Consider the following 11,864-nt stretch of genomic DNA (forward strand, 5'->3'; position numbering starts at 1 on the left):
TTTTTTTCATGTTAAAGCTACTTCAACTTTAAAACATATGATTGGGCAAAGGGGAGGGATAGTGGAGTGGGGCGCATATCTAACTTTTCAGTCCTACACTGTTGACTGCATAGGCTAAAGCCTAACAGGCTATTATTATAATACTAAATACTATTATAATGGTGGAATAGTAACAGCTGGCAAACTATTGTGAGATAATTCTTTGGTTGCTAAATGAGAGAAAGGAAAATGCTTTGAAATTCCTTCCAACATCTTTCTGTTTATTTTGAGCCATCTAAAAAGTGTGCAGTGAATCCACAGTAGTTCACTTACTACACCTCTGTTTTCTCATCTACAAAATGGGAATAACCATAAACGCCAACCACTCTTGGTGCATAGCACCTTTATTCTTGTATCAAGGGAGTGCCCAGTAAGTCAGTCTTACTGATTCTTCCAGTAACCTCTGAGAAAGGTGTCTTTTATCTGCAGTTCAGGTATATGGTGCCAAGAATTCCATCATCAAAATCACATAGTGGGACTCTGGTCATCTGGCAAACTATGGCAGAGTGAAGCTTATTTAAATACACCACAATGAAACAGACACTGAGAAAACTCTCAACAGATATTAGTACCCAGCCCATCTCACTCATCTCTTCCCATAAATAGCTATTCTCTATTTTGAGTTATTTGAGATAACATGAGTATCGAATTATTGTCATGATAGCATTTGAGAAAAAAATCTATTCTTATTACTAGATTTTCTGAAATTGATGCAATCATTGAAATTTTCATGCCCTTGTACAATTTACTAATAACAACTTTCTCTTTCTTAAATAAAGTTTAAAACCATGATCTGTTACCAGAATTTTTCATATTGGGGGTGAAAGTGTGCTTCCTCTTACTCTGTTATCAGTGCTGACAGTTGATAATTTTCATGGCAGGTCTCAGCAAGATTTCAAAATATATCCTTTGTGTTTAGTTAATTATAAAATAAATACTTCTCTTCCTTTAAGTGTCCCCCTTGCCAGTAGGGACTGTGCTAGAGAAAACCACATTCCCAATAGCCACTGTTCTCTCTCTCTCTCTCTCTCTCTCTCTCTCTCTCTCTCTCGGTAGTCTCCCCTTGTGTGGAGAACACTATTACCTTGCCCCCCCCCCCAAGTTGCTTCTCTCCAGAATGAATAAACTCAATACATTTTACCTTTCCTGTTCAGCATTTTCCCTCATGCCTTTCTTATTTTCTTTTTATGCAAGATGTCCCAAAATAATAATCTATGATTAAATAAAGCTAAATGTTATAAAAGTACAATTAATATAGCGAATCCATTTCTCATATGTGAAAAAATGTTTTAAAATGTTATTTTTCTTTCCTTTAAGAAGATACAAACTCAGAAAATATTGTGCATATTTTTGCTTATATATTATTATTATTTTTCTGTGAGCAGAAATAAAACTTGTAATGTTGTTTCTCTCTTGTAATACATACTGTTCAAGAGCAAGATTGTGTAACTTCTGTCCCTGTTGACCTTTTGAATGTAGTCTAATGGTTTATTTACTGAAAAAATACAAATCAGAGACAGTTGATCTTTATTAAAGCCTGTTAGCTCAACAGAAGTGTAATAACAATTAAAAAGAAATCTAATAACAATAGAAGTGAAGAAAAGGAATCAAAACGTATTACTCCGCTAATGTGCCATCATTCCCTAATGAAGACAAAGTAAACTCTTCCTGACCAACCAAAGGTCAATGTTAGCTTGAATATGTTGTAGTTACATATGTCCCTGGTACCTATAAGACCTTGAGAGATTTGAAACACTTGTGTGTGTGTGTGTGTGTGTGTGTGTTTTATAGAATAAAATATAATGACACTCTAAATCTTACTTCCAACCCTATGTAACCAAGACATGAAGTGAGGATAGATTTAATATTGTTTGTTTGTTTTTTTTTGTTTATTATCTACCAGCTCAGACTGACTGCCCTTATATTGCTGTAACACTATTACACCTAATATTTTAAATTACTTTCAGTTGTCTTAAATGATGACTTAAAATTGTATAGAAACATATACAAATCTATATAAAAAAGTGCTAAAGGGCATATACAAACATTTCACAACAGCCCCCTCTAAAAACAAAAGAAAGACGTAGAGTGTGTGAATGGGAGGAGGAGGTTAGTGGCCAGCTCATTAAAGGGAAACATAAATTTTAGTTTAAATACTTCAATATGGTTTGAAGTATTTTATATTGATATTATACCAATATATCATTTTGTATGATTTTAAAACAATATAAAGTTATACATTTGAAAAACATTAATATTCTCTAATACCTAAAAAATCTCTATGCATTGGTTAAAATTTTTACCAGAAATACTATTCATTCATCCAAGATGTTTATGTTTATCCCTTTTTAGTAGACCTGTATGCAAATTGAAAACTAAAAGAAAAAAAAAGCATTTTAGATGTACCTGCATATCTCAAACTCTTCAACTTTAAGCATCACATTCCTGGAAGTAGCAGGAAATAAAATAATAAAAGCTCTGGTCACGTTATTTGATTATTTGATCTCAAAATTGAGTCTGTCAAATTCATACTTTCTGTTTCAGGGTATGTAGCTTTCTCTTAATAGAAAAAGTTATTACCACATACCTTAAAATACTGCCTAATAAAAATGAATGTTGTTACTGTTTCTACACCATTTAACTGAGAGGTATGCCAACACACCATCAAAGCAATAAACAAAGTGCTGTCTTTAACTCATAATTTTCCCTGCCTCAGAACTCACTCAGCAGCTTCCACAGAACGATGATGACATCCAATGGCCAAATAAATGATTTTGGAGGTTTTAGCTGAACAGTGGCAGGGCCACCCCTCAGATGATCATTATTCTTGGTGGTATCTTCTTTGAGAGAAGATTAAGTATAATTCCCTTATAAGAAGAGAGACTTGGTGAAACTAGAAAGAAACAGAATGGAAAATGGAGGCAACAGTCCTCTTTGAATTATCTTGCAAAGCCAGTCTCTGAAGAAGATAATTTCCTTAGTGAGGCTTCATGGGAAATCTCATTTTGGTAGATGATTCTATGTTTCAGCTATGGTTGAGTTGAGTACTACTTGAGAGCATAAGGTTTCTAAAGTCAGAGCATCTCACACCAAGGTCAAAAATATTTGTGAAAATTTAATTTATTGTTATAAATCCCAAAGGTACTGTTGTAAAAGACCCCACTTCTTGTGGTAGTTGAGATCTTTTTTTGGTTTTGTTACAGTCACATCACATCCATTGACTTGATAAGCAATTGCTAACTTCCTGAACGACTGTTACTATTTAAATTTTTTTCTTAGGTTACATTGCTTTATTGCCATTTACACAAATGTGGCTTGTAACAAAAATAAAGAATGAATAAGAGTGAATCAAGAATAAAGAAGGGGAAATGCTTTATGTAGTGATGTACTGTTCTATGTGACCATTTGCATTGTTCTGTGAATAGGTTGTGTGTTTTAACCTTCTGACTCTGCTTAAACTAATCCTTATAACTCATTTTCTTTCTGCATCTACCAGCCTACTCATACTACAAGGCATAATTCAATATTTTAATATAGTCTTCTTGAATCAATCTATTTTCTAGGTTGAGGGACAGCTTTGTTTGTTTCTTGCTTTCAGCTAGTCTCTGTCATATTTTGCCTCTACATCTTTTTTTTTTAAGATGTCAATTTTGAGGTTTTTTTTTAAAAGTAGAAATCAGATGTATTCCATATTCCATGGCTAGGTCTTCCACAGTAATAACAGAGAACCTAATATTCAGCAGGTGCTCAATTTGTGTTTAATTGATGTCTTCTCTTACAAAGTCTTACCTATTCTTCAGTCTAATTTTTAATATATCAGCAAAGCTAACACACTTGATCATTTCTCCATGTTTGGAACACTTTCTTTTAAGACACTACAATTTCTGTTTTCTGTTTCTCTCACTGGCCATCATTTTCATTGGTGTCTGATTTTGACTCATCCAAAGGTGGCTGACTAAAGATTTAACCTTCTAAACTACATTCACTTCTTTGGGATTCTTATTTTATTTTATTTTTATTTGTTTTTATTTTTTATTTTTGGCAGGTGAGACTTTATTTTGGGGAAAAAGGAAAACACTTGATCTGGCTTCTAGCTTCAGGTGGGCCTCCTGTGCCCTCCACCCCCCTGCACAGCTCGGAGGACGGGAGGGGCCGCAGCAGTCATTCACTTGGGCAGGACATCAGATGACTCAGACACCAGCTTCCCATCGCGAGTCTCAATCTTCTTCACAACCACCATCTTGGAGGAGCTGGAGCCAGTGCAGCTGAAGGAGCCAGAGCCCCCACCAGAGCCCAAGCTGGCCTGGAAGCCCAGGCCGTAGTTGAGGTTGCTATAAACTGGGCTCAGCGCATCTGAGTAGCCGCTGGTGGTCTTGGTATGGATACTCATGTTCTGCATCCCAGACTCCAGCCGGTTCTCCTCACCCTCTAGCAGCTTGCAGCAGGTGGCAATCTCCACGTCCAGGGCCAGCTTGACGTTCATGAGCTCCTGGTATTCATGCAGCTGCCAGGCCATGTCCTGCTTCGCGGTTCTAAGAGCAGCTTCCAGCTCAGCCACCTTGGCCTGAGCATCCTTGATGGCCAGCTCACCATGCTGCTCGGCGTCAGCGATGGAGGCCTCCAGGGCAGCCCTCTGGCCTTTGAGGCCATGAGTCTCAGCCTGGATGCGGCTGATTCTCCGATTCATCTCAGAAATCTCCGTCTTGGTGTGACGCAGGTTATCCCCATGCTTCCCAGCCAATGTCTGCAGCTCTTCATACTTGATCTGGTACATGGTCTCAGCCTCAGCCTGGCTACAGTTGGCAATCTCCTCGTACTGGGCCTTGACCTTGGCAATGATGCTGTCCAGGTCCAGGGAGCGGCTGTTGTCCATGGACAGCACCACGGACGTGTCAGAGATCTGGGACTGCAGCTCACGAATCTCCTCTTCATACAGCTGCCTGTAGAAGTTGATCTCATCGGTCAGTCCTTCCAGGCGGGACTCCAGCTCTACCTTGTTCATGTAAGCTACATCCACATCCTTCTTGATGAGGACAAATTCATTCTCCATCTCTGTGCGCTTATTGATCTCATCCTCATACTTATTCTTCAAGTCCTCCACCATGCCCTGCATGTTGCCAAACTCCGTCTCCAGTCTCAGTTTCTCCTGGGACAGTGTTTCCAGCTGCCGCTGAAGGTTATTGATGTAGTTCTCAAACATATTGTCCATGTTACTGCGAGTTGTCTTCTGCTGCTGCAGAAGAGTCCACTTGGTCTCCAGAATCTTATTCTGCTGCTCCAGGCTCCGCACCTTATCGATAAAGGAAGCAAACTTGTTGTTGAGGGTCTTGATCTGCTCCTTCTCCTGGTTGCGCACGGCCTGGATGTTGGGGTCCACCTCCAGCTTCAGGGGGCTGAGCAGGCTCTGGTTCACTTGGATGGCTTTGATGGACCCTATACTCCCCGCTCCGCCGAAACCTCCAGCCCGATTCATGTTGGCGCCCAGGCCAACCCAGTAGGCGCTGCCCACCCGGGAAAAGGCCGAGGAGCTGATGATGGGCCCACTCGAGTATGAGCAGCTGCTGAAGGCCCGGGGCCAGAGGTGGACACTTTGTAGGTGGTCTTCTGGGTCATCCTTGTGGACATGGTGGAGGCTTGAGTGGAGGCAAGAAGGCCAAACCAGACAGAGGTTCAAGAAGGAGCCAAAAAGCTGCTTGGGGATTCTTATTTTAACTCATGGCATTAAATTCTGCCTATATTTTGATGAATATTAAAATTATATTTCTAGTCCAAACCTTAATTTAGACTGCAGATAGTCTTAATATGCACTCCTGATTTTATCCTGAATTGTTTATCCTCTATTTTCTTTTTGAAAGCAGTAACTGGCAATGTTATCTTCCAGAAACGCAGGCCAGAAAACTTACAATGACCCTTGCTTTATATAGTTCATTCATGATCTACGCGTGATTTATCATCAAATCATCATGTCAGCTCTTTTTCTTACCTGGTCCCAACACCATAATGTCTAATATGGATTATTGAAATAATCCTCCAACTTGCCTTTCTGCTTCTTCCCTTGTCTTTATATTCAATCTATTTTCAGCACAGTAGTCAGCTAGATCATTTTAAATATAAGCCATATTAGGACACTCCTTGGCTCAAAATATTTCAGTGAATTTTTTTATTAAGCAAGGGGGGAAAAGCCAGAGTCCCACAAAGCCCTGTGCAGTCTGACAGCCCGGACCTCATCTTTTTCAATTCTTTATAATTCATCCCCTTCAGCTCTCCTGACTTCTATTCAAGTAAGCTTTCATTTTATGGCCTTTGCATTACTTCTTCATTTTTCTAGAATGATCTTCTCTTGAGTAGGCATAACTCTCTCTTTTTCCTTCTGTTCTCTTCTCTCAGACATCATCATTTAAAATATTTATCACTTGTCTGCCTCTCATAGCCACATGAAGACAGAACTTTTTGTTGGTCTTGTTTTACTTATTGCAAGTAAATAACAAAATTTATTATTCATAACACCTAGAATAGCACACAAAAATACAAGGCACTCAATAAACAGTTCTTGAATAAAAGAATAAATGATTAAAACAACATATTTGCTCAGCTTATCTATGCATTCCTAGTATCAGGTAGAAAGGAAAGCCGTGATTGAACACTCATCAAAATATGTTCAAACACTACTTTCAAATGTAGAGGATGAACTCATCTTGTGCCTTGCAATATGAAGTTAAGCATTCCTTTCCAAAATCCTTGAGCAAGTAGATCTATAGGTAATAAATTAAATATAAAATGGATCATGCAATTATATACAAAGATGCTGTAAATCTGTATTTTCATACATTAATATTGTCCATGATATTTTATTAAAAGAAAAAATAGTGATTATAAGATATTATATGTAGTCATTTTTCTTTGAAGAACAGAACAGAAAAGAGAATGAAAATGAATACAATAATTAAGGAATATAGACCAAAATAGTACCAGGAGCTTTCACTGGGTAGTAGAGTAATTTTCTTTTTTATATTTTTCCATTTTTTCATTTTTTACAAGGTTTGGAACTGAGTTGTATCAATCAGAAAAAAAAAGAGAAAAAAAATGCTTAGTACTGAAGGAGATCATAATTCCCCAGTGTCTAGACTACATTTTTTCTATTTAAATGATGTTGAAGGGAATAGGTAGATGAACAGTGCTTTATTCTTAAAATAAACTGAAAACAGACTCTTTTAATATTCTTTCATTTAGATTATTGGTTGTGTTTCTTGTTAGTTCTCTAGTTCTCCCTCAAAAAACAAAGCAACAACAAAAAAAACCCTCTACAATAACATTAAAAAAAAAAATACTAATAGCTTTCTGACAAAGATATTTTTGGGTTTATTTTTTTTTATTGCATTTTTTTCTATTACCATTTAGTCCCATTCCAACCACCATCTCTGAAGCAATCACACACTGCTGCCCCTGTCCAAGAGTCACTTTCAAGACTTAAAAAAAAAAAAAAAAAACCCTCAATACTTGATAAGGCAGAGCCTGATTGTGACAAGAAATAATTCATCTCTAAATAATTTTTGAGAACCCAGTTTGTTTGAATGGCACAAAAGAAAACAACCATTGTCTGTTTACTTAAATATTTTTGTTTACAACTCACTTTTTATTTTAAAACACTATGAAAGTCTTTTGAAGTTTCATCCATAAACATGGATCTCATATAAAATATTTAGTATTTTCTAGCTAACATTTTTTTCTCTTTACATCATTTCTCTGTAAAATTTATGTTCTGGCCTTCTTTATATAACTTTTGCCTTTTCTGTCATAAATTTTAACATCTTTATTTTCATGTTAATTTTAAAAAGTGGTTTTATTTGCTGGACTACACTTTCATCTTTTTGAGGGGTGAAACACTTTGTTGTTTGTCATTTAAATCTCTTTGGATATTTAATAAACAAAATTAAAATATAAGAGGCTTACAAAAATGAAGGGTTATTTCTTGCTCTCTCTCTCTCTCTGTCTCTCTCTGTCTCTCTCTCTCTCTCTCTGTCTCTCTCTCTCTCTCTCTCTCTCTCTCTCTCTCTCTCTCTCTCTATATATATATATATATATATATATATATATGATGGAGTAGCCCTTATTTGGGAGCATGATGACTGGACTTGTGCTAGAGGGAACATAAAAAAGCGTGTGGTAAAGCACAGACTGGTTTTTAAACTTTCTGCTTGGAAATGACACACATAACTGCAGCTCACATTCTGTTACTAAAATAAGTCAAGTGGCCACTTTCAAGTTCAACAAGATAAGAATGTATAATTCTTGCACAGGAAGAAACAATACATTTTAATTGGTTTATTGCCTACACATCACTTTATCCAGAGTTGATCATATGTATACATATATTTTTTCAAAGTTAGAATATTTATGCAGGCAACAGTGTCTACGTGAATACAAATAAACAAAATAAGCTGGGGTTTGGGAAAAGCGAATCAGAGAGGAAGTCTAGAAATGATAAGCTTGGAATAAAACTTCTTAAAGAGGAATCAAAAGCTCATGGTACAGAGGTACTATGTAAATGCAGGGGGGAAAGTTATGAAATGCAGTGCAAGACTAGAGAGGTCTACGGAAGAATAGAGAAGTTTACAGGCATGTGATGCCCTAGCTTATAAAAATTAGGTGGTTGAGATGGTTGGTAAAGAAATGTGATTGGTAAGAACTCAAAGTTAGCAGTAGAGTTTACATCGAATGAATACAATTCCAGGAAGTGCAGAGAGTTCCAGACAAGATGAACCCAAAGAGTCTCACATCAAGATATATCATAATTAAAATGCCAAAAGTTAAAGACAAAGAGAGAATCTTAAAAGTAGCAAGAGAAAAGTAGTTAGTTATCTACAAGGGAGCTCCCATAAGACATATCAGTGGATTTCTCAACAGAAACTGGAGACTGAATGAATAACAAAGCAAGATCCTTACATATGCTATCAACAAGAGACTTCAGTTTGAAGGACACACATAAATTGAAAGTAAAGGGATGGAAAAAGTATTTATGAAAATAGAAACAAAAATGTTTTAAAAAGTTGGGATAGGAATATTTATATCAGATAAAATAGACTTTAAAACAAAAGCTATATAACAAGAGACAAAGAATAAGTCCAAAACACTAAATAAAAAAGATATGTAAGGGGGAGGTGGGTATAAAGAGACAAAATGGTAATGAAAAAAATACAATAAAGATTTTAAAAGACATAAAAAAAAAAAGAAAATGGAACCACAATAATCTTTTGATATTGAGTTGACCCCATTTTAAAATATGCCTATGGTGTAAGCATCTAATGTTGAGTGGGTTTTGGCAGTGAAATCAAGGTGCTCATTTAGCAGTCTGGTGAGTCAGCATGCTGTGTGAATATGTGCATACATGTGCTTCTGCATATGTAGCATGCATTTGGGGGGGTACTGTGATACATCAGTACCATTGAGTGCTTGCTGTGGTTATGAAAATACTATATCTGCCCAAGTTAGAAGTTAGAAGCTGACTCAGGACAAGTAAAGCCTAAAATGTGCTTATTGAAAAAATATTGGGCGGCTCAAATCAATGGGAGGGCTGGAACACCAGGTCTAGATAAATAGCCAGGAGAAAAGGCCAAACTCACATTTCAAACCTGGTTTGATGTGGAAAATGCTTCTGCTTTCATTAACTCTACCAGAAGGCAACCACCTAAGCCCTTGGCTTTTGCTGCAGCTCCCTCCTGAGACAAAGACCAGCAGGCATGTAACTGAGTGCCTGTCAGAGATACCGCCAGTGCCTAACTTGAGGAGAGTCTAGATAAGCAAGTGTCTCGCACCTCTCTCTTTAGAGCAGCCGTTCTCAACCTGTGAGTCACGACCCCTTTGGGAGTTGAACAACCCTTTCACAGGGGCCACCTAAGACCATTGGGAAACACATATATAATTACATATTATTTTTGTGATTAATCACTATGCTTTAATTATGTTCAAGTTATAACAATGAAAATATATCCTGCATATCAGATATTTAATTGTAATTCATAACAGTAGCAAAATTACAGTTATGAAGTAGCAATGAAAATGATTTTATGGTTGGGGGTCACCACAACATGAGAAACTGTATTAAAGGGTCATGGCATTAGGAAGGTTGAGAACCACTGCTTTAGAGGAAAATCATTTTTCCCATGTCAGATCAAACTCCAATAGTGTGGAAGCCCCAAATATTGAAAGAGGTTTTGGTGTTGGTTACTCATAATTAATTTTTGAAAATGCCCATAGAAATAGAAAGAAAAGAAGTAATGGATATGAACAGAAAGTAAAATCAATTGGGAAAATGAGTGACATTGAGAGATGGCAAAGGAAGAATTAAAATTAGATTTGGGAATTGTTTATGAGCTGGGAAGGTACACACAGTTGAGTGGCAAGGAAAGCATGTGACCTGAGGAGCCAAAAAAAGCAGATAATTTAAATCCTTGTCTTGATAGGTACTAACTCTGTGGCCTTAGTCAAGTTAGTCCAGGAACCTCAGTAAATTGGAGGTAAAAATATTAGTATAAAAGTCAAATAAGATACCCGTGTAAAGGTGCTAGCATGTTATCTACTATATAGTAGTAGGTGCTCAACGAACATTACCTAGCCACCTATTCTTCACAAAGCCCTGGGTTAAAAGCAATAGGGACAGTCAGTACAAAGATTTCCATATTGTTCTATCATCTAATGTCCTGAATTCCTCAGGAGATAATTATTGACAAACAAACAATAATAGCATAAACAAAAATTAAATGTCAATTGTGCTATCAATAAGGAACGTGGATGGATCACATTGTAACTATGACTGTTTCTGGTTTCCCTCAACCAAGGTGTTGAAGATAGACTAGTCCTTGAACAATCTTAGTGAGCAAGTTCTTCAGGTATACTCCCTGGACATTCCTCTGCTTTACTACCATTTCTTTCCAAGTAGAAATAGATTTCCATCCATTCTCACCTTCATCCTTCCTTTGAATCCTTTCTGGAAGGAAAATTAGAAAGTGGTCACACTAAAGATAATTCAAAATGAACAGCATTAGTAGTCACCAAAAGCATATAAAGGGGCCCAAATTCAAGTGTATTAATAAGTATTACCATCATCCTTGAACATAACAATAAAAGGTATTGGGCAGCTAGGGCTGAGAATTGTTTGACTTCTTGAAGGCATTCCAATTGAAACTGCTTTAAAACTCAGGTAAAATAAAATATAAATGAAGGCAAATAGCTACCAACTTATAGACCATGGCCTGTTTCTGGGGCTTCTTACCTTCTGTGCATCCTCTCACCTCTGAGGAAACAGAGAGAATGGAAGACCTAAGGTGAAGGCCTTCTGGTTGGAACTCAAGCAGCTTGACACTTATCTATTATTTATATTGAAGCTACAAAAGTTATTATTTGAAAACAAAGTTCTGAGGCTAAAGAAGAAGTTTAAATGGTGAAGCTCTTATGCAGACTTTCAAAATTCTCATCGATTTATTGTAAGTAATGACTACATTTTACCATTTCCACAGCACTTCCAGCTATACTCTTTTTTAACAACTTTCTCAGAAACGTAGTGAAGAAGGAATACCACCTCGGTATTTGTGATCAAGAATAGGGCTGCTTATAATTTTGATACAATAGAATAAAGTATTATAATATTTTTTGAAAACTATAAAGGGAGATTAACATTTTCTTTATAGTTAGTAGTTTCTACAAAGTCCATAATGGGTTCATTATTTCTAGAAAAGAATAGATTTGGGGGTGGGAAAATAAAATGTAAAATCAAAGAGTTTTGGGGATATGGACACTCACTGAGGCCTCAGCAATCATATTCTTGATTA

At 36.7% G+C, this 11,864-nt stretch overlaps 1 pseudogene; it reads right to left on the reverse strand.

The window, feature by feature from the left end:
• Positions 1 to 4,176: 4,176 nt before the first annotated feature.
• LOC150010154 (keratin, type II cytoskeletal 8 pseudogene) lies at positions 4,177 to 5,712 on the reverse strand (annotated as a pseudogene).
• Positions 5,713 to 11,864: the final 6,152 nt, after the last annotated feature.

The sequence above is a fragment of the Furipterus horrens genome, unplaced genomic scaffold (assembly GCF_987537825.1).
Source record: "Furipterus horrens unplaced genomic scaffold, mFurHor1.1.pri manual_scaffold_5, whole genome shotgun sequence".
Lineage (NCBI taxonomy): Eukaryota > Metazoa > Chordata > Mammalia > Chiroptera > Furipteridae > Furipterus > Furipterus horrens.